We start from the raw sequence: 25,148 nt of genomic DNA on the forward strand, positions 1-25,148 counted from the left end.
ATATCGAAAACTGATGTCAAAATATGTTTTTTTATCGCTTTTTTATTCAATAATCAATGTTACTAACTATGTTTCGATACACTCCTTAAATGTGTAATCCACAGAATGGACTCTTCAAATAATCTTGTTGACTTTATTAACTTTTAATTTTCGAAAATAGCTGAGAGAAACTGCGCTAGATTTTAAATGACAGCAGTCCGTAGCGTACACTAGCTTAAGGCGAGCAAAACTTGTAACACGTTTATATCGGAATTCTGAAGTTTTTTGAAAAATGCCTTTGCGGTGAGCGTGATATCAAAAAAAAGTTTCAATTGATTCTCATGAATTGTGTTTTAATTTGTTAGTATTTACATGCTTGTGTACTTGAACGGTACATTTTTCATCTAAAAAATTTCGTTGCTATCAGTTTCCATCTAAAAAAAATTCGTTTTCTTATGCAGCAATAACAGGAGCACAGGTTTTCGTTTGGTTTCATTTTCGTTTAATTGACTAAATCGATAGAGTGCATGAGAGGTGAATCAACCAGCTTTAATTCAAACAAAGTTCTGGTGTCTATTATCAACACTTGAATGAAATAGTTTCGGCATTCGACTTAGTTCGTCGAGTACGCGAAATATCTGCATGTGCGTATATGTGTGTGTGTATGTATTAAACATTGAATTGAATTTGAATTCAAATGGAAGGTCTTATTTTGCCATACAAAGTTCCTGAAATTTTGTTTTAATCCGACTTCCGGTTCCGGAATTGCAAGGCAATCACCCTTATTTTGAATAACGATTCCCAATAATGCTAGCTGTTACGCCCTTTGCTAAACACTCCTCTGTCTAGCGAGCGTCTCGGTAACACCCAGAGCCAGTGAAGGGATTGATGTATGGGGACATCGTAGGTGATATGAGACAAAAAAGCAAATCATCAGTGAGCAGCGAAGAAAACGTGTGAAGATTGCTAGTTTCTTAAAATTTTCCTTATTCTTATATTAAAAATTAAATTCCTTGTTTGAACCAGAACTGAATTCTTAGGATTGGTAAATAATGTGCTTGAAGTGATATTCAAAATATTTAATAAGCGAGTTATTGTATTTAATATTTAGGATCGATTGATTGGTATTGTATTGAGCTTAGCAATAATTGTCGAAATATTGTTGATTCCGTGATAGGTTATATTCTATACAAATTAATGGTTTAAACTTTTAATATAATTCCAACGTTCATGAGTTTACACAGCACAATTAATCCACAATTAAATACATACACGGATATAACGAAATACTGTAATTGACATTAAACGTAAGTTGAAATATTATATGAACTGAACTGTTAAAATTATACGTTACACAATTGCAGGAAAAATTTAACAATATACCAGAAAATAAACCCGATAAATTTTTGGAAATCCTTGTTTCGAATTATCGTAACACTAGCAAAATCAGAGGTAGTTAGGATTCGATCGAACCATATTCAAATCTATGAGAAAGTGCACACTCAATTTTCTCTGCAATTTCGATTTTCATAAACTAATATCCTAATAAAAGGTCTTGAAAATCCTCAAACAGTCCCCGGAAAGTTGATCTGGATCCGACTTCTGGTTCCAGTATTACAGCGCGATAAGAGAAATTTTTTTAATTTCATGAGTATTTTTCCACAAGTGATGGCGAAACGAGATGCAAATTCCCATATAACTGACTAGTATATTCTTATAGTTGGCAAATCTTGTTAGTTGGTGGATATATTCTCTGGTATCCGGTTTCGAAAGCACCAATAACAGTGAAGAAAAACTCCAAAAACGGAACTCACTTCGATTTCTCAGCAACGGATAAAGCGATTTTCACAAATTATGATTCAAATTAAAACTTCCATGGTTTTAAAAGACTCTGTGTAATTTCATGCAGATCCGACTTCCGTTTCCAAACACATAGGGCGTTTAGTGTCAAAACTTTTGAACCATCATACAAAATGACTATGTAAAATCGGTACGCATCGGTACTTGCTGGTACGGAAGAAGAAAATACCACCGCTTTAGAGAACGAAGCACACAGTGTTTATTGTTCAATTTCGTATAGCATGTACGAGAGAACGAAAAGAGAACGAAAACTTACACCATTTTAAAAATACAACCGATTTTATGGGTAGTGAAAAGTTTAACTTGAGTTTCTTATGCAGCAGTAACAGGAGCACAGGTTTTCGTTTGGTTTCATTTTCGTTTAATTGACTCAATCGAAATGGTGCATGAGAGGTGAAACAACCAGCTTTACTTCAAACAAAGTCTTCGTTTCTATACTCATCATTTGAATGTAACAGTTTTTCCGCTGATCTTATTATGTGTAGGTCAAAATGTCAAATCGTCATAAAATTTACGACACAGATAAGTACGAAATTTTCAAAACAGATTTTATAACATAGATATTTGATGGTCGCAAATTTTTTTTACGACTGTGACGGTCTTCGAGTTTCGGCTCTGTTGTGCAATCGATAAAAATACACATGATAGAACTTTGCTAGCATATCTAACAAAAAGCAATCATTGTGTAATAATTGTGCAGCTAGAAAATTTGAACAAGTTGCGATGAATCAAGAAATCAGGAATTATAACAATCATTTGCCCGAGTATGAAGTGGAAGCAAATAAAAGGAATGGAAGATTTGGAAATAGATTTAATGGGAATTGATGAAAGAAGAACATAAAAATCTGAAGTAAATTCGGCAGCCCGGGGATACTAAACAATCTGCTAGGGAAAAAGTGGAAACGTTATACGTTCTGGTGAACATAGATTTTCTTGGATGTAATTCGTAGCCATTTTCTATGCAAAGAAGTGAGAACAAGTAAGACAAACCAGAATTTGCACACATACCAAGGATATACTATTTGTGTTTGGAACAGAGCTGCTAAATGTCACTATCAACTAGCAACTTTGCACGACGAAGATTGGGAAGTTTACGTCACTGGACTGCTGCCAACCAGGCTCTACCAATCATCATATATTGAGTGTCTGAGAGCCGATCTGTCATAACTTAAATTCTCTTGATATTATACTCACCAGGACGCTCATTGATTGCCGATGCGATTGATATTATCTTTATTTATCCTGTCACTGCTTGAATACGATGTGACTAAATATTAATCAAGCAGCATAAACATTGAATTAAATTCATGTACACAAATAAACTACGAAATCCAATGACTTTTTACAAAGAACAATGAACTTTATCAATTCTGTATAAAATGTTCAAAACGACGTATGTAACAATGAGAGATTCTCTTTGTTTACTTTCTCTTTTGATTATTACAGCACTCTTAGCAATCCTTCTCTCCAATCATTTACCGATAATAATAACTAAAGCTATCATCTTTTAATCTGCTCTGGAGAAATTATCGAAAAAAGCAGGAATATTTCGCAATACTCGAAAGAGAAAGTAATCAAAGAGAATCTCTCATTGTTACATACGTCGTTTTGAACATTTTATACAGAATTTATGTTTCAGTTAGTACTCTTATGGAATTTTTTACTTCAACAGGGAATAGGAGAATGAGAGAGAGAACAAAATGCGTCACCTGTCTTTGACTGAGTATACTTCTACTTGGTCATTGAACTATCGAGTATCTCATTTGACAGACACTTTGATCGTACCGATTACAGTTGACGATGATTTTAGTCAGTCTGTCAAGGTCATTTGACATGACTGACAATTTGCAGCTCTGGTTTGGAAGACTTCAGTAATGATTTGTTTTAGTCTTGTTAAGAAGTAGAGCCGCCTTAAGCTAGTTTTAAATTTGTTCAGTATCTAATGAGGAAATCAGAAAGAAGAAAAAGACATACTACTGATCAAATTTAAAACTAGCTCATGGTGGCTCTACGTCTTAACAAGACTAAAACAAATCATTGAAAGTCAGTGGAGGTTTGATTTGTTCTTCAATATTTTGTGTTCCAGATCATAATCGTCACTACTGCAACCACACATCAGCTGAGATCATCAAATAGATGTACTCCATAGGGGGCGAAAAAGACAAAAAGAAAATCTTAAATCATTGTCTGACGGCTAAGCAAAGAGTGAAGCTAGACTTACAATACGGCACTCTATTTTTTACAGCTCTCAAGACACAAAAATAATAAGCCATTAAAATTCAGAAAGGAAATATTTCATGCTAAATATTGACTACTAGACTTTGTTTTATATCCAGTTGGTTGATTTTCGATTCAACCTATTTAAACGCTATTTAGCATGAATTAGGTTTATAGAGGTAACAAGAGCGCAGCATCTTGTTTATCTCCCGCATCCAGCAGAGGTGGCACTCGGGTGCTTGTTTATGCTCGCTGTGTTTGCAGAGATCGCCAGCGAAGCGAGACTATCCTGCGCTCTTGCTACTTCCGTGTATAATATTTTTGAAACAGCTTCATGAAACACCTTGTGATTGGAGTTTCAATAACGTTATTATTATCATTTTTTGTGAAAATGAGGAACTGAGTTGAGCCAAGTAATTTTTTTCCACAAATTTTTGTATATAGTTTTCACTAGGGCCTAAGTGCAAATGACAGATTCTGTTTTGTTTACTTTCCCTTTTGATTATTACGGTTCTCTTTGTAATCCTTCTCTCTAATTATTAACAGAGAACAATGAGTAAAACTATCATTTTTTTACTTTGCACTGATGAAATTATCGAAAAATAGAAGACTGTTCCGTAATAATTGGAAGAGAAAGTAAACAAGAAGAGAATCTGCCATTTGCACTTAGGTCGAAAGGAGAATTCTATACAGATTTCATACATTTTTGTATAAATCAACTTGTTTCTATCTTTGACACGAATGCAACAAAGATGGTAAAGTGTCATTAATTATAATAAAAAAATTTTTTTTTCTGGTTTTCCCATAGCACTACCAACAAATTATTTATCGCTTGTTAAAATAAATTTTTCATAAAACCCACAAATAATTAGCCAACTTAGCTCTTTTTTTTGGCCTTTATTTTGTATAAAGCCTCAGTGACTTTGTGCCGCCGAGCCATCTTGACTTGGGTTTGTGGCTGCCATAATTTATTTATTTATTTTAAAATTAAAACCTTGTGAGGTTACATCTTATAACATGCATGTAAATGGAGCGTCACAGTTCCCACAAATATACGTGCAAGAACTAGTACAATTGTGTGATTGAAAATTTTATAACATGGAATTCATTGAAATAAAAGAATTACTTTCGGCACGTATTCAAAATTAAAATAAAAAAATATTCTTTTTGGACAATGCGGTTACTCTATATTACATTGTCGCATTTCACTGGATAATGATTCTTTGAGATCTATTTTTTTCTGATTTTCAAAAGAACCGAACTGTTAAATTTCTTCCATTCTTAATCGGGGCAGTTTTCTTACCTTATATTGTTGAAAAAATGTTCACTTTTTCTTGATCCTTCTGGTTTTACTTTATTTTAAGATGCCCATAAATGGAACGTCGCAGTTCACGCAAATGTACGTGCATTGTGTGTATAGGAAATGTCATGACATGAAATTCATTGGCATAAAAGAAAATACTGAAGTGAACACTGCGACTTGGACAGAGAATCATGTCAGAAAGTACGTTCGGTAATCGACTGAACCACAGAAGCACACAGTCATACAGTTGCACTTGATAGCCGAATGAAAATTACAGTAAGAACCAGTAGAATTAATTCTAATCAAACATTAAGCCATTACAAATGAAATTGTCCGTCATTTGATAAATTAGGTCTTAATGAAATGCAAAGCCAAAGCCTTGGTATTACATTCATGTAGTGGAATTTGACCTTCTGTTTCAACAGACTTCGCAACCGATTCAGAGTGTACAGAATGAACCATTGCATGGCTGGTGCTACGACTCTACTGACACTACGAATCCTTCCAGGTCGGAGCTCGAACATACGCCAACTGGTTTGTAAGACCAGTGCCCTTATGCATTGAACCGTCAACCCGGGACACTGCATCGTATGTGGGATTCGATCACCTTTAAAATTTAAATTTTTCTGTGTGTAGTTTTTATTTTTATCAACATAAATATTTTAGAGTTCTTTGTCTATAACTGATTAAAAACATAATCGGCTGTCGAAGCGTCGCACAGTGGTTCGAATCAATAAAAACGTGGACATAAATCAGTAGCTGTCAAACCGTTCTTTTAATGCATATAGTTGCTTTTAAGAATTTTTTTACAAATATATACCGCGTAATTTGATTCTATCCCTAATTGTTCATGGCCTACTTTGACAAAAAATGTAACCATAACTTTTTTTTCTGAAGAGATAGAAATTTTTTTTCTACAAAGTTTTAGAACTATTAAAAATAATTTACTTTGTCGAATATACCAAAAGTCTAGGTCGCACCGTTTCGGATATACAAAGCGTTTTTATGGCAACCCCCTTAAAATCAGTTTTTTATTCATAAATTGTTTCGAGTTATTTTGTTATGCATACTTTGTTTTGAACAATTAAAGAAAATAAAAAATCCCATATTTTTTTGAAGGTAGTGCATAGGTTTGTTGTTTCCTAAGAAAGTTATACAACATTTTCCCTTTTTTTTAGCTATCATAAAACCTTACACCGAAGCGAAATATGCCACTTTATACAGCTGATTTTTACAAAATTTATAGGAAAATATATGCCCAAAAATTAAAAAAAAATCTAAGTGGAACTCGATGAAACTTTTTTTCAGGACATTCCAAAGTTAGTTTTAGTTATTGATTTATGACAGCCCCCTTAAAACTAGTTTTCTAATCATAACTAGTTTCAAGTTTCGCTCTCTGTATTAGTTAGTAAGTTAGTATATAAGTTCCTTTTCCCCATTACACAATACAAGTAGGTTTAGAATTTTCCCTACACAAAAATCTCAGAATTGCGGAAGCAAATAATGTCCTCATGGTAATAACCAAATCATATATATAATAGGGCTGAAATTTTTTTCTTTTCTGGAAAAGTTATACATCATTTTACCTATTTTTCCTAGAAAACCTTGTACCGAAGCGAAATATACAACTTAATGCAGCAAACTTTTACAATGCTTATAGGAAGATATATTCCTAATCCAATTTATTTTCCAATGAGAATATCGTGAGTACTATTCGTGTAACTCATTTTCACTATGGCCGTGCTGAAACCATGCATGATTAAGAAACGGAGGGCGTCATGCGTCTGCTATTTCTGTAACTCACTTTTGCAGTGTGCGTAGAGATGGGCAATTCGTTCCTGAGTTATTCCAGTGAATCGAATCTTTAAAGTGAGCTGATAGCTCACAGCTCTTTTTAAAAGAACCGCAGTTCACCAGTTCACCGCACTGGTAAGCAGGGATTCATAGATTAATCTGTGTTTCACAGATTTTCAACCTTTTGCACAGATTTAAAAAATGGCACAGATTTCTGAAAATGGTCACAGATTTACACAGATTCTGAAATCGATCACAGATTTTTGAAATTGATCACAGTTTAGCACCAAAAATTACAGAGCGTTAGGAAATAGTTAGACCTTTTTTTTTGCTTACCAACATGATTCCGATTAGTTATTATGGAAACGGGGAAACGTGCACAGATTTTTTAAAAAATGACCTCGAATCCCTGCTGGTAAGGTGGAAACAAGCTACGAGCTGAACGGATCTTCGGCTCTTGAAGTGCGAGCTATAAATGAGAAGAAATGTGTGCATGAGCTTTTGTTCGTTCTTCCAAATGTGTATTTATCCTTCTTTAACAGATTGAATGAGCCGTTGTCAATTAGAAATCTTACCTCTCACTCAGTAGGCTAAGGTACATTCAGGGATGCCACTTTTGCAGATATTCTCAAATATGACATAATAATAATTCGCAGACAAGTTAGTTCGCATAACATTGTTCTTTGTGCATCAATGATTTCGATCATGCGATCATGAGAGAAAAACGGAGTAAAAAAAACGGCGCAAAAAAACGGTGCTCGAAACAAACCTTCAGTTCAATCTAAATGAGCTGATGAGCTGATACATTGAATCAATTCCCTTTAGTGAGCTGATCGGCTCGGAGCTGCTTACCGATATGAGCTGCTTCGCACATCTCTAAGTGAGCGTCGCACGATCAATATATCATCTTAAAAAACGTGTTGCTTCGCGATAACTCAATTTATTTTACACGTTTTTAAATGAAATCTCTTCGTATAGGTTTGGACTTTTACAATACTTTTTCATATTTTGTTTGGAAAACAGTTTTCCTTTTTTTTAATATGTGTTGAACTTTTGATAATTTTAATATGTGTTGAACTTTTGATAATTTTTGGCCTTTCCAAAGTTAGTTTTCAATATTTAAAACTAACTTTGTAAAGGCCTAAAAAATGCATCGAGTTCCACTTAATTTTTTTTCTAATATTGTTAATTGTCAAAAAGTAAACAAAATAATAATCACAACAATTTGCTTAAGCTGCGCGTGCAAGCATGGGCTTGTTTATGGGTATTTATGTACACTTTGTAGTAGATACTTAGGTAATAGAGGTAGATTCTACGCAGATAAAACCAAAAAAAAACTGTTTTCAAAATAAAGTGGATATATCTCAAAAAGTATTTTTTTACATTATTTATATCTTCAGCAAAAATACTTCAATGTTTTTTTCTTCAAAATAAAATAGAAAAAAAAATTTTGTGAAAAAAAAATTTTGTGAAAAAAATTTTTTTTTTCGAAATTGGTTCTACCCCCAAAACTTAAGGTGCCACTTTCAAAAGAAGCGTAATATAATCTTGTAAAACTTATTCGAAGACACGTTAGCTCTTAAAAATCAGTGAAAGTCGGTACAGACTTTTGACCGTCTTTTTCCAGTTTTGGACCACTGTGCGTCGGATGGTAAATCAGTCATTTTCATTCAGGAGACCACCAGACTCGAATGCACTATTAAATTGCATTCACTTTCGTTATGTTATATTTAAAAATTAAACGATATTGATGCTCTGTACGATAGTTCCAGTTGAATAATTCTTTCGGTGAAATTGGTTTTACGACCAAATAACCCTTGTTCCATTCGGCAAAATGTCCTTCGACTCCACTCCCGTTATTTGCACACATCACCCTGTAATTCCGGAACCAGAAATTCGATCCGGATAAAATTTAAGAGTCGATTATGAATCTATATCTGTGAAAATCCTTCTCCAATAAAAGACACACGGACATTTGTTGATCTCGACGAACTGAATTGAATGGTATATGACACTCGACTAACAAGGGCCTTTCGGGTTGAAAAGTCGGTTTCACAGTGATTGTACAGTCTTTCTATATAAGAAAAGTAAAAAGAATGCTCAGAATCTTGATACTAGTTTATGCGTTAATTCGTCACACGGTCTTTCTAAAACAACTACAAAGTCTTCCATCAAAGATTTTGCTGGAGGATTCGAATATTGGTAGTAAAACCTATTCACTGAGTATTTTCAGATAATGCACATGACAAAACACGAAGAAATCTCGACGCATTCAATGCAATTTTATTCATTAGGTGTTTATTTGTAGTCTAATTAAAGTAGAATTCAATTGAAGTTGTTCCAAAAAGTAAATTCTCATTACGATTTCAAAATAGCAATACGAATTGTCCTTAACAATCCACCATTGTTTATTTATTAAAGTCTGTTCACGAGAGCAACTTCTTCTCGATCTCAAAGTAGTCATTTTTGTAAATAGCAAATCCAATCCTACACTAGAATTTCGCGCTCAAAAACAATCAATCACTGCAAACAATATTTATTACACTTACCATAAATCGAAATCAGCATATCCCCGTCCGCCGCGGGAATCCGAACACATAACACCATCAGATGACAAATTAAAACCAACTTTCAACAGAAACGAAACATCTTAACAAACCGTCACAACATTCAATCAAATCATTTTTTGTCATCAAACCCCAACAAAAAAAATCTCCTATTCGAATCTATCACCTTCAGTTGCCGAAGATCATTAATCTTTCATTCATGATTCCGTTCATTTCGATTCATGATGTCTCCCAATCACAAACCATTGAGGCTTGTTTTGCTAGCTTCTTGAGAGGAAAAGAACCGCACTCACTTTGCTGATGGAAACTGAAAACCACCTCCAGCGGAAGCTTTTTTCCCGAGTTTTCCCAAGAATCACAACCATACACAGAAAATGCCGCGTCACTCCGAAGATCAAACGCGTGGCTGCCTGTGTGCCTGCCTACTTCTTGGCACACATGAGTCAGCACCACCGAAGAGCATCCAGTGCCAGCACCAGCTCCAATAAGCATACCTTGATTTCCACGGATATAGAAGAAAAATCACAAAACACAAACAACATCCATCAAACCCGTTCCGATGCCGGGTTGGTACCGTTCAGCTCGAGTTGGCACCTGTCTTTAAAAGAGCCCCAGCTTAAGACTGCCTGTGACACAATCCTTCAATCGATACTAGGATTTGCTTCGTGTTTGTCCTACATTCTACCGGCACCTGCTTCCACAACACCTCCGATCCGATTGTTTCACTTGTCACCGATGTTAATTGTATTTATCCGCGTCACTCGTTCTGCACCCGCGTACTTTCACTTCCCAACTTTACTACTGCCACCTGTTCAACGGTGCCCGCATAGCTGCTACGATCATTACCGGCGTCGATCGTGTGAGCACTCGATGGCATACCGCCCGATCGCGATCGTTACATCCGCTCGCTGCTGCCGATGAGACAAAGCGATAACGAACCAAGCGCGCCCGGGAAAACAACACTCACGAGACGTGTCACGAATTGCACACTCGGCAAAACATTCACGCCAGAGAAATACACGCGACGCGTTCGTTCGAATATCCGCCAAAGACTGAGTACGTGAATGGGAAGATTGATAATTTTGATTTTCCATCGTGTGTTGTGCCTGCTGTTTGCTTCTGGTTACCGATGAGAAAAACAGCGGCTCTGTACCAACACCATCATCACTGCCGCCACAGGAAGTCCGAATTCGAGCAGAGAAAATGCACTTTTCCTCGTCCTGACGAACACCAACACCGCCATACACGAGCCCATCGGAACACGGAGAAACAGAGACAGAGAGTGAGAGCGAGAGACGACGAATGCTGAGGACGAAAACTCTCTTCTGCCACTCTTACATCACCGTTTTACTGATTATCCTTGCTCTTACCAAGAGTGAAACACCAGCCGAACCTCAGCACGTTCGGAGCCAGGAAAATTGATTCGCCGACGAAATCTTGCACGAAAATAAAACTCGAAAACAACAATTGACTTCACCAGCTTACTGTGACCTGATCGTGGTTTGATCGAGTAAAAACTGCCAACACTGCAGTTCACCAGAAAGTCCGAGACATTTCGGTTTCCGAACCGATGACGTTAGCGACGACGACGTACATCCGTCCGCGATACAAATATCCTCGAATCTGAACTGGAATCTGCTCGAACGCGGAACTGCTCGGACACAAGTCCGACGATCCGACGACCACCGATTCGCTCTCTCTCTCTCTGCTTCAGTCTATCTCTCGGAGGAAAACCGACAGGACAATTGTTCTCGCACCATCGTCATCATCATCATTGGAGAAGGGTGGAAAACAACATCACCCACTCCCACCCGGTAACCCGGTTTGACAGTTGCTTGTAGCGGCACGATACAAAATGTAAGTCGAATCGTGCGAAGCGGGAAAACAAAAATTGAAAGAAAAAAATATATAAAACAGACGCCAGTCCTAATCGTAGCAAACTGCCAAACGTCGTCATAAAAATGTTGCATTCATTTTACACGTGTGTGCCAGAGCATATTTCGCATCTGATGGTGGTTGCCGATTGATTCATGTTGCATTGGCGCGGTATGCGACGACGTTGTGACATTGAAATGTTGCGCACGGAGGGGAAGTTTGGGTTGTATTCATGGAACAGCATTCGAGTGGTTTTGCCGGAAGCAACTTGTTGAACGGTTTGCGAGGGAGCGAGGGATGAATTGCTGTTTTTTTGTAGACTCTACTGAAATACGTGAAAAGGTATGTGCTTTTTTATTTTAGGCCGAGGGTTACAGTATTTATAAAATCTTTCACTGCTAAAATTGATTTACGGTTAAATTGTTGTCAGTAAAACCATATTCATTTTCAAACCATTAAGATCACCTGTTCATAATTAAACGACTGAATTTAACATAAAAAACCGTGCCTAATCCACCTAGCAGTGAGATGATACCGTTTTTTTATCAATCCGCATGTGTTTTTGCATGAATATTCTTCGCTGTTTTAGTTCTCATGACATTATTCTAATGTCCGTCGTTTTAAGTGGCAATTTGAGATTTTAATCACTCATTACTCTGTAATGTCGAAACTGCAAATCGGATCGCATTTGAATCTAAAAGTGTAACAATCGATTAAACATTCCATGATATGTCGAAGTAATTTCCACTTTAGAGTTTACGGTAATTTAAGGTACTTCCAGAGCCGGTATTCAAGAACTAGCATAACCCAAACCGATTCGTATGGCCATATGACGAATAAATTGCAATATTTTTGAGTCCAACTTTAAAACTTTTCGGGATTCTCATCTTCTATATCGGTTATAAATTCTTCATTCTACAATTCCAGAATCGGAAGTCGAAATTGGATAAAATTGGATTTGTTTCTGAAATTCGAGTTGGCTTTTCTTGAGAAAACGATTGAGCTTTGAGAAACGATTCGATACTGGAACCGGAATTCGAAATTCGGTGTAGCCGAAGTCAGACAAATTTACTTGAGTAGCTGTATAGTTTACATTTGTTTCAAAATGTTTGAAAATCAATGTAGACATCTTTGAGGAATTGTAGTGTGAACTAAATTTTTGGGTGCCTTCCGAAACGAAAACTGAATACAACAAAAAATGAAATAAGTTTATTTGGTTATCGACTATCCAAATCTGCTAACCCGATAAATCTGATTAATTTATGTGAAATAGACATTTTTATACTAATCACCCTGTATCTCTTAATGCGGATCTGTTTAAAAAGCAAGATGTTCTATAGGATTTTAGGACCTTTCATTTGAATCTTAGATGATTCTTATAACAAGAATCAAAACTTCTACTGCTGGAATGGTGGAAAAGGTCGCTTACACAAAAATTTCGATATCTCCGTTAAAAAGGAACGGATTTCAACAATCTATGGTTTGTTGGATGGGTATTACCGTGCGGAATCTGAAAATATATTTTGTTTTCAAGGTTAATTGTGACAGATACTGTCAAAAAACTGAAAATTTTGACATAAAATTTCATTTAATCAAAATCGGTCCAGCCATCTCTGAGATCTCGACCTTTTTTTTGATAACACACATACAGACACACACACACATTTGCTCAGTTCGTCGAGCTGAATCGATTGGTATATGACATTCGGCCCTGCGGGCCTCGGAAAATTTTTCTAAAGTTTGAGCGAATTTTCGACCTTTGAATTAAGTGCAAAAAATTTAAAATATACATATTCTTATGGAGAAATGTTCCAGCATTTTGACAACAATATTTTGAGAACTTAAAAAATATCCTAAATTTTTTTATTCTATTTTTCAAAATTTTTTTTTTGTTTTTCCGCAAACATTATTTTAAATTAAATATTTTCATTCGATTTCTCGTACTTTTCAAAAATCGATTTTCAAAAATATGGGACTCTTTTTGTATCAACAGCAGTTCAAGCGCAAAACAGTAAACTGTAGTCACATCGACAGTAGTGTTCAGTTGCGATTTTTTCTTTCACAGACTTCATTAATTTCTGTACCTGCTGGTAAATAGATATTGTGTTTTTTTTATAATACTCTGGTTTACTGTGACTTTAACCGTGTAAAAATATAATAACGTAAGTGGTTTTTTTAAAATATTGTCAACGAGCGCATAATTTCAAGTGTTGTGAAATTCCTTTACTGCATTAAAACATGAGTTCACTCAACAACAAAAAAAGAACAATTTGTTGTAATCCGTTTGGAAAGCCATCATCTCGTAAGTTGATTTCATTAGATACCTATATTTCTCTATCTCAAAACTAAACATTGCAACGTGTTTTATCTTCAGAGTCTAAAGCGATCAGTGATTTACGTCCTTTGCCTGTTGACAAGTTATGGATATTTAGTGATGCTGGTAAATACTCTTTACTATGCACAAAATGTCGTAAAGATGTGATAACTTATTCTCTTGAAAATAAATCGCAAACGCTGGAAGAATTCACTTCGACCTCAACACTGTGTCTTGGCAGGTAGCAGTGGAACTCATACTGTATGCGTGTGCACAAGTCATGAAAACGTTAAATTAATGTTGGAAGGTTAGTTACACACTTCGAAAAAACCCTGTGATTTTACATCTTATTAGATGCACATAAATGGAGCGTCGCGGTTCACGCAAATTTACGTGAAAGAACATTTAATATTGTGTCCAAAATTCCATAACATGAAATTCATTTACATAAAAAAAATGAATACTACTGATAGCGAGCGCCGCGACTTGAAACGAGAACCATTGGATCGCAAAGCTTGTCTGTTAATCGACAGAGCCACAGAAGCACACAATTGCTTGGCTGGTAAAAGGTACATTTAAATTCATACAGTCGCACCTGTTCTAACATTAAGTCATTAAAAATGAAATTTTCCATCATTTGACAAATTAGGTCTTTATGAATTACATCGTATGAGGGATTCAAATTTGGCAAAATTTTCCAAAACAGCTCGTGGATCAATAAAGAACACCATTCATACAAGGACCTATTGACTAAATTGATTTGCCTAGAACCGAACAAATCGTGTTATAGTCAAAATTGCAAATCGTGTCCAAAAACCAACACGCTGCATGATAAACTTCAATCTTATTTTGATAAAAATGGTATTGATGAAGTTAGTTATAAAAAATGGACAACAACTGATTGTTCTACTATTTTCGATGTGTGCACTGAGGCTGATGAGTTTCGAGTTTTGGGCAAATTTTGAACAAGTTAAAAACAAATTTTGAACAAATGTAAAAGAAATTGTTCAAAAATTCCAAATTTTTTCAAAATTTGTTTAAAATTTGTTCAAAATTTGTTAAAAATTTGTTAAAAATTTGTTAAAGTTTTGTTAAAAATTTGTTCAAAATTTGTTTCAAGTTTATTAAAAGTTTGCTCAAATTTTTTTTTGTATTTAAATAATCGTATCGTAATTTGAACGAATTTTGAGTAAATTTTGAACAAATTTTAAATGAATTTTGGGCAAATTTTGTTCAAACAAATCTTGCAAATTTTAAACAAATTTTGAACAAATTTTGAACAAATTTTGAACAAATTTTGAACAAATTTTGAACAAATTTTGAACAAATTTTGAACAAATTTTGAACAAACTTTGAACAAATTTTGAACAAATTTTGAACAAATTTTGAACAAATTTTGAACAAATTTTGAACAAATTTTGAACAAATTTTGAACAAATTTTGAACAAATTTTGAACAAATTTTGAACAAATTTTGAACAAATTTTGAACAAATTTTGAACAAATTTTGAACAAATTTTGAACAAATTTTGAACAAATTTTGAACAAATTTTGAACAAATTTTGAACAAATTTTGAACAAACTTTGAACAAATTTTGAACAAATTTTGAACAAATTTTGAACAAATTTTGAACAAATTTTGAACAAATTTTGAACAAATTTTGAACAAATTTTGAACAAATTTTGAACAAATTTTGAACAAATTTTGAACAAATTTTGAACAAATTTTGAACAAATTTTGAACAAATTTTGAACAAATTTTGAACAAATTTTGAACAAATTTTGAACAAATTTTGAACAAATTTTGAACAAATTTTGAACAAATTTTGAACAAATTTTGAACAAATTTTGAACAAATTTTGAACAAATTTTGAACAAATTTTGAACAAATTTTGAACAAATTTTGAACAAATTTTGAACAAATTGTGAACAAATTTTGAACAAATTTTGAACAAATTTTGAACAAATTTTGAACAAATTTTGAACAAATTTTGAACAAATTTTGAACAAATTTTGAACAAATTTTGAACAAATTTTGAACAAATTTTGAACAAATTTTGAACAAATTTTGAACAAATTTTGAACAAATTGTGAACAAATTTTGAACAAATTTTGAACAAATTTTGAACAAATTTTGAACAAATTTTGAACAAATTTTGAACAAATTTTGAACAAATTTTGAACGAATTTTGAACGAGCTATGAACAAATTTAAATTTTGACGAAAATTTGAACAAGTTTTGAACAAATTTTTAATAAAGTTTTAGTTTGAAATTTGATATTTGTTGAACAAATTCTGATCAATTTTTCAATTATTTTCAAATAAATGTTGAGACTAGTTTGAGTGTCGCTGTTGAAACCGACTTTTTAACCGAGTTCCGGAGAGCCAAGTGCCAGTTCGTCGAGGTCATAAAATGTCTTTTTCATCTATGATTTTCTCTGAGATGCCATAGATCAGTATTGATTGTTATCTTATTCGGACTTCCGTTTCCGGAATCACAGGGTAACACGTGTGAAAAATGGCATACAATTATGACTTAAATTTTCTCTGAGAAGGTTGAACAGATTTTCATATTCTAGATTCATATGAAAGGTCATACTTTTCCATAGAACGCTTTTAAATTTTATCCGGATCCGACATCCGACTTCAGAGTTACAGGGTGATACGTTCAAAAAAGAATAAACAATTAACAATCCATGTTCTTGTAGTTGACTGAACAGATTTTTACAAACTTAGACTCAAATGAAAGGTCTCACATATTCGTTAAACAATGCAGACCTTTATTGGGATACTATTTTCGATATTACATTAAAACATTAATTTCAAAAGCATGTTTCTCTATATAACAAATTAAAAACGAAAACAAATCCTCTGAGATAGCCATATGAAACTTATGTTATAAATCTGGTAAGTTATAGGCCATAAAAATTAATTTAGGATTGATCGGTTATTAGTTCGCGGTTGCGGAAGTACCGTAAATAGCAGTCAAAAACATTTGTCATTTAGAGCGACGAAGCAAAAACGAGAAAATTTCTTCTAAATTTATCATGAGAAAGGTATCATCAAACCACTAGGTAGTTCAAACTAGGTTTTTGTATACATTTTTTACCATTTTCAAACAAATTTCAAGCGAGTTTTGAACAATTCTGGAATATTTTTTGTTCAAACAAAAGTTTTGCAGCAAGTTTGCAATAAATATTAAACATATTTTGTTGTAGTCTCCGTTCGAAATTAATCAACATACAAAGAAATTTTTGGACCAATTTTTAATAAATTATGAATTGATTTTAAATAAATTTTGAACACATGTTAATTTGTTTTAAGTAAATTGTGAACTGATGTTGTGCAAATTCTAAACAATTTTGCATAAACTAAAAATATATTTCGAACGAATTTAGAACAAATTTTATAAGAACTTAGATGAAACTTATGAACAAATTTCAAATGAATTTCGACAAACTTAAAAGCAGACTTATCTTCGATAACATTTAAAGCAATTATTAGGGTAATTTTTAGCGTATTTCGAATAAATTTTGTCAAAATTTCGAAAACATTGTGATTGAAATTCTAAAATCAGTTTCGAACAAATTCTGAATAGATTTGGACATAATTTGAATCAATTTAGACTAATTCGAAACTAACTTTAATTCAAGTTAAAGTACAATTGAAGACCATTTTTAAAATAAAAAAAAGGAAATGAATCGTTTTGAGCAGACATTTTTCATTGAATTATCAACAATTGGTTTGATTGATGATTTCCTCTATTGTTGGCAAATAATACTCTACTACTAAACCAAATATATCTACAACGAGCCTTATCCTCTAAGTTCGGCACGAACAGTTCGAAAAAAAAGAGAAAGATAGTCAGATATGATCTGACTGTGCTTTTCCCAGTGCTATCGCTGTTTTGTTAGAATAACCAATCATCTTATTGATTGATGGCTTCTTTGACTGATACACAGCGAAATAAAGCGATAGCACCAAACCGTAGCCGTAGTGAGCATTTCTGGCGCCCGAGCCGTAGTCAAAAATAATCGTCCCTTTCAATTTTTTAACAAACACCATAAAGACGAACACACATTAATAAATTTTCCTGTAAGGTTATCTCAAGTAACATTTTCAATTTTAGTTAATACTCTTACTGTAGCTCTTTTGATTGTTCCATCAGAAATCCCGAATGGAGAGCTGAATTCTGGAAATGAATTATAAACCTGAGCCCTAATATGGAACTCTCGACTTACTCCTGCATTCTGGACTTGTATTCTGGACCTGAATTTAAGATTCTGCACTAGAATTATTGCATTTGATTCCATATCCTAATTATAAATTTGTATGCTGGAGCTGTATTCTGGTTCTGGGAATGAATTCTGGGTCTTAGATCTCAGCTTTTATTCAGGACCTGGATCCTGCATCCGATTTCTGGATTTGAATTATGGATCTGAATTGGGAGTCTGGACCAGAATTCTAGGACTGTATTCTGTATCTGAATTCCGGACATTAATTTCAGTCCTCTATTCCGGAGTAGGATTCTGTAGATGAATTCTGGATCCGGAACTGATTTTTAGACTTGCATTCTGGATTCTAGCGTCTGGGAATGAATTCTGAACCTGGGTTCAGAGCTTTAATTCAGGACCTAGTTTCTGCATCTGATTTCTGGACCTAAAATTGAGACATGAGTTCTGGAAAGGTATTACAGAACTGGATTCTGGACATGAACTCAGGAGCTGAATTTTTGACACAATTCTCAGATTTTACACCAGTACTTGGATACTGGAAATGTATTTTGAACATGAATTCTGGAACTGGATTTCGGACATGAATTATGAAATTGGACTCTGCACTTGGATTTTGGAAATGAATTCTGGATCTCAATTCTAAACATTAACTCTGGATCTGAATTTTGGGTCTGAATTCTTCACATACACTTTGCATCTGCTTTCTTAACTAAACTTCGGAGCAGAACTCTGATCTTGGATCCTGATTCTGCACACTTAAATTTTATTACTGAATCTCGACAAAAAAATGCCGAGATTTGCACAACTGAGTGCTCTGTAATCGCTTCAGCAAAATGTATAATTACTGATAATCTCGGCAATTCTAAATTTGTGAACTATGAATAATTGCCGAACTAACCAGTAGACATTTTGCTTTTAGTTCGGCAAAAGCAATCATGAATTGCCGAGTTATCAGTAGTTGAACGAAGAAAGAATTGCTCTTCTTTATTGTATAAAATAATGTTTATTAATGTTAATTTTAATCTAGCATACATACAAGACAAGCAAACTCCAAAATAAAACATCACGGCTAAACACAATTTTTTCTAGTGCTCTTTAACGCCTCTACTTGTAAATAAGCAGATATTTATAAGTATATATGCATTGTAGATAGATTTTTATTTCACTTATCTTTGCACGAAATATACAAATCTATTTCCTCACTCCAATTTTTTTTCTAGCTCCACGAGCAACAGCGACTCATTCAGCCATCTGTCCAGAACCTTAATTTTCACTACCTTTTCAATACGCGACATTTTGAAAACGCAGAATTTCAACCGCACAAACGAGCAAACAAACGAAAGCTGACAGCCAAACGCACAGCATGCTGTGATCTGAGTATAAAAACCATCACAAATACATGCGTACAACACAAATGTATGTGGATAGCTTATTTTCGATACACTCCTTATGGCGGCATCTCGCCGGATTTTTGTAGCAGTACAGTACTAATCTGATACTTAATCTAGTTTAAAAAGTTTCCCCGAAAAAAATCTAATGAAATTAACTATATATATAAAAATGGATGTAAGTTTGTATGTTTGTAACGCCATAACTTCGGAACTACTGAACGGATTACCACCAAACTTGGCACAGGTACTACTCGCATTTCAGAGATGATTTAGGAAGCATTTTTATAGGGGAGGGAGCGTAGAAAGTGTAATTAACGGGAAGGGGTCATGAAAAAATTCATATAACTTGACGAGAATCGATACGTTTTGAAGATCACAGAAACATGTTGCATACATTAGATATGACTTTACGGGGGGTGGATGTAGCAAGTGGTTTTAAAAAGGGGGGTGTAATGTTTGAAACGGCACAATTCCGATAATATTGAACGGATTGCCACCAAACTTGGTACAAATACTTCTTGCTCTTCTGAGAAGGTCATAAGGATATTTTAATAGGGGAGGAAGCGTAGTAAGTATTCTTAACAGGGGTGGTCATGACAAAATTTTGTCTAATTTAACGAGAATCGATACTTTTTTAAGACCGTAAAAAAAATTGCGTATATTAGATATGATTACATGATGGGTGGATGCAGCAAGTGCCTTCAAAAAGGGGGGTGTAATGTTTGTAATGGCATAACTCCGGAAATACTGAACGGATTGCTATCAAACTTGGCACATGTACTTATTGCTCTTAAGAGATGGTTATAAGGGTACTTTTGTGAAGGAGGGAGCATAGCAAGTGTCCTTAAGTGGGGGAGAGGGGGGGGTTGGGTTCATGAAAAAATGTGTCTGATTTGACGAGAATCGATACTTTTTTAAGACCATAGATACATTTTGAATACCTTAAATGTGTCTATATGCGGAGTGGATGTAGCAAGTACCTTTAAAGGGGGATGTAATGTTTATAACGGCATAACTCCTAAAATACTGAACGGATTGCCCCCAAACTGGGTACAGGTACTTATTGCTTTGTAGAAATGGTCATATGTGTATTTTTATGAGAAAGGGAACGTAGCAAGGGTTAATTAGTTAGTTATTTATTCTAGCCCGGTTTTAACCTATCAGGGTCTTTAACAGAGGGGGAAGGGGGTTAATGATCAAATTTATCTAATTTGAACAGAATCGATACTTTTTGAAAACCATAGAAATATTTTGCATTCCGTAGGTTGGATGTACCTTTCAAAAGGGGGGGGGGGGTGTAATGTTTTTAACGGCATAACTCCAAAACTACTGAACGTATTGCTATAAAACTTGGCACAGGTACTTCTTGCTTTTCAGAGATGATCATTATGATATTTTCAGGGGAGAGAGTGTGTAGCAAGCGTTCTTAACTTGAGGAGGCCATGTCGAAATTTATCTAATTCAAAGAGAATTGATACTTTTAAAAACCATACATACATTTTGAAAAACTCCAATATGATAGTCATTTTGGTTTTGGTACCTCGTGGGTACCGATTTGTGCAAAAGTGCACATGACTGTTTTGATTATTTTACGTTTCGCATTCAGCTCATCACCCACGAGGTACCAAAACCAAAATGACTAAAATATGTTTGCGGCCATAAAGTCGTAAAATCGTTTTCGCCTGGGACGTCAGGATAGACATAGCACTTCGGTGTAAATAAGTGCATTGTAAATAGCAATGACTTTACGTCTGCTTAGCGGATTATGTTGATCCGCGAGGTGGCATTAGCAGTCAACATAATCTGCTAATGCACTGATGAGCTGAATGCGAAACGTAAAATAATCCAATATGATTTTAAGGACATTTGTGGGGGTGAATATAATGAGTGCCTCTAAAAAAGGAAGTTTAATGTGAAGTTTATGGAATTTTCCACAAAACGATACTTCTTGCTGAGTACAGATATTATTTGCGCTTCAGATGATCCATAAAATGAGTGACTTAAACAACCAATTTTAGGGAAACATTATACGAATGGTTTTTTTGGCTGTGCTCGCAAAATAACCTGATTATTTTGCCAAAAACGAAACTCGCCCGACTGGCCGCCGCACCGTTTTGGCAAGGCGACAATTCGGTGTACGTTACACGAACCAATCATCGAGTAGGGAAATCCGAGCACTTCACTGCAAATACTTTAGCTCCACGACACTTTCGCCGCTTGCTTGGTTTAATTTAGCCCCGAAGCACTTAGGAAATTTGGCGCTGCTCCGAACAACCAATACCAGAGTCTTGGTCTTGCACGAAATTCTTTCGATGAGAATTTCTGTTTGAAATCGTTTTCTGCCAGTCCATTGCAACATTGTTAATAGGTAGTAAGTTTTCTCTTACGACGCGTTTTTCTCCCTCCATCTTTCACTCAATCGGCAGCGAGTACGATCGAGGAATCTATCGGTAGTTGTGTTCAACAGCGAAATGTCATCTACTAGCAATCGAACCGATTGATTCCGCCGGCCGGGTGACGGTGTGACAGCGACAAATAACGATGATAATGGGTGAAAGGGATTGGTCTGATGTGAGTAAGACTTAATTGAGTTTTTCGTGCAAAAGGTATCACCAATCTCGATGGTAATTGGTCAGAGCTGCGGATGTTCCGTTTGATGTGACAGTTTGACGAGCGGCACGTCAACAACCAAGAAGTATCTGTAATGAATTGGTTTGATTGGCCTTTGTCGGAAACGAGGAACATTTGTTCAAAAATCCTGAAGTGCAAAATTTGTTTAGCTTTTCTAAGATTGTTATCCTATCCTAATCAATAAACAGTTCCATTAAAAAAATGTCTATATTTGCTGAACAGCCCATACTTTCCCAGATCGAAATACAAATGCATTCCATTTTTTATTCAAACCTTCCCTTTTCCCTCCTCATAACTCACCTTTCTCGGTTCGATTCTAGATTGTTTTACCACATGTGACATGCTTCTCGCGTGCCTAAAGTAGTGTGACCTACTTCCCATACCAAACTGCTGCCACTTTTGGATTTTTACTCCAGCTAATAATCCACTTCAACTCGGGTCGGGTGTCATTTCGGAGCTTTCCCATGCAGTGCCCTCACTGGGAACAAACGGCAACCGGCAACCGGCTCATCAGTCTTTCATATTTTCATCATATTTAACCAACTGAACACCTGTTCAAATAAATTTATAATGCGTCGTTGCTGCGTCCGACGGCAGCACTTCGGTGTGAGCAAACCCACATGTATCAAACTTGAAACAGAAATGGGCCTACGAGGGATACTGCTTCAGAGTATTATTTTTTCGGTCATGATTGAAAAAAAAACAAATAAATATTTCGTTTCGAATATAAATTGGCAACATTTTTATTAAATACAAATTTATTTACCAAAGATACCGATTTTGATGCCCCACTTGGGTGAAAATTTCCTCCTGAATTTCCCCTTTACCACTAAACAAAGATGTTTAAGATAAAGTTCTTAAAACCAGCTTAATTTGTCAATCACACTACCTTTCCCATATAGGAAGGCTGTGCAATCACTTTGCAAACCGACTTTTGAAGCGACCAAAAATGTGCACTTGATTTTATCGGAGATGGCTTGACCGATTTTCACAAACTGAGTTTGAAATGAACGGTCTCTCAGTCCCATAGCATGTTATTGAATTTTACCCGGATCGAACTTTCAGATCATCAAAACACTCGACTTTCTCAGACCGCTTAACACAATTTTTACAAGCTTGAGTTCAAATGAAAGGTCATACAATCCTATGCTGTCCATACTCGCATAACAGTCCCATATCGATTTTCGTCAATTTTGAGTTAGCTTGAGGAATGAAATCTATCCTCAATATACTCTCGGCAATTGAAATAAAAGTTGAGAGTTTGTTCAATGAAATGTGAAAAAATAGAGGGTTGTATTCAAGACACGACCGAGCACAATAACATTAAAAATGGAACATTTCTAGGGTCTTCATAATTAATACAAAAATGAAGATGATAATGATGATGATACACTAAACTAAAAACTTAGTCAAGTGACTAATTACAAACTTGCTCTAGTTTAAGCACTTAGATTGTTAGCGAATGATAAAATTGACAATTAGATTCTTTCTTGATATTCAATTTTGATCTCTTTCCACAAATTTTTACATTGTTAAGTTTTTGAATAACGTCCTTTAACTAGAAGTCAATTATGATGAATTCAAAGTTGCTTGAAAGCTCAATTTTAGATACAAACCTAAAAATTTAAACCTGAACAAACGAAACTATTTTATTTTATGATAATAATTTTCGAGAAATATAGAAACTTATTAATTTTATATTAATTTTATAAACAATTAATCGATCCAAGAGAAGATTTTATTTATTTTAACGAAAAATGTAGCAAAACTTCTCTCACGGTTCATGCATTGAGAGACTCGAGTTCTTGTAGCATCTTCTACCGGATTGAAAATGTTGTATACAATATAGATAGCAATATAGCAGCTTCTGTCAAATTTTCGACAATCACCAACACTGGCTGGATGATATATGAGATACTCAAGCGAACACGGTGTTGCGCAGACAACAGGAAATTTCACCAACACATAATGCAAAAGCGACAATCCAGTAAGTGAACGCATATACAATCCAGTCATCAGCTCACTGGACAAGCTACTTGTTTCATTCACAGTCAAACATCAACTAGGCAAAGAAATATTGTGCCGCCTATATTTATAGATTCCTCTTCATACTACGCATAACGATGCGGTGTTTTTATGCATGACGCAAAGCCTCCTATGCCGAACAAGAAGTTGACGTCATTTTGTACAACTGGGATTGGTGGACGAAAACATAGGTCGATTCTAACCATTTTTTCAATAGTATGCTATTGAAATACTAAAACGACGTTGCCGATGTTTAAGTTAAAAGTTTCCGAATCGATTGGTTGTTAAATTATATCAATCCATCAACAAATTACTGAGTTATTAACGTTCAAAATTATGACAAAAAAAGGTTATGCGGCTATTTTTGAAATTTTTAATTGACACCCGGCCCCGTATAGCGAAGAGTAAGGCATTTTTAATGCCAATATCAACTCATGTCTATCCCATATCCAATAAAATTTTGATCGTCTTTTTCTCGACATGCCGATTTTCCATATGGGACTGACATGCATGTATAGGTTAGAGCCCTATCAAAATTTTATTCGGATACGACTTCCGGTTCCGTCATCACAGATTGATGAATATAAAAATTTCAATAGCGTGTTTTTATACATGACGTTGAAAAGAGACGAGTGGGTAATGTCACAGACATAACAGACATGACGTGAATACGAATAAATCTGACATGCTTCATGCCATTCTTCGGAAAAATTTGCTTTAGTTTGAGCGAATTTTATACCTATTTATTATGAAATAGAAAAACAAATATAATATAAATGCATTTAAAGACTGGGACAGAAAGTATGGACGCAACCAAAAACCGCTGCCATTTCGCAATGGTTCAGAATCTGTCAATTTTTATGGCTGCGTCCTGTTGTTTACACTCTTCTCTAATAACTTGTGCAGTTGTTTATTCGCTTTCATTAGTTTGTTTCGAAATGCGTGGACTTTCAGCAGA

At 34.8% G+C, this 25,148-nt stretch overlaps 1 protein-coding gene across 4 annotated transcripts in view; it reads right to left on the bottom strand.

The window, feature by feature from the left end:
• Nucleotides 1–25,148, bottom strand: part of LOC131431632 (CUGBP Elav-like family member 2) — an 849,840-nt gene that overhangs the window by 795,300 nt on the left and 29,392 nt on the right. The window contains exon 1 of one of the 4 annotated variants that reach the window (XM_058597459.1): nt 10,215–11,334. The exons of 1 other annotated variant lie outside the window; for it this stretch is intronic. The gene's annotated coding sequence lies outside the window, so the exon portion shown is untranslated. Of the gene's footprint in view, nt 1–9,702; nt 9,720–10,214; nt 11,335–25,148 lie in introns of those variants that run through there. 2 more of the 4 variants (XM_058597463.1, XM_058597462.1) reach the window with 2 other exon arrangements.

This window comes from Malaya genurostris, chromosome 2 (genome assembly GCF_030247185.1).
Source record: "Malaya genurostris strain Urasoe2022 chromosome 2, Malgen_1.1, whole genome shotgun sequence".
NCBI classification, from domain to species: Eukaryota; Metazoa; Arthropoda; class Insecta; order Diptera; family Culicidae; genus Malaya; species Malaya genurostris.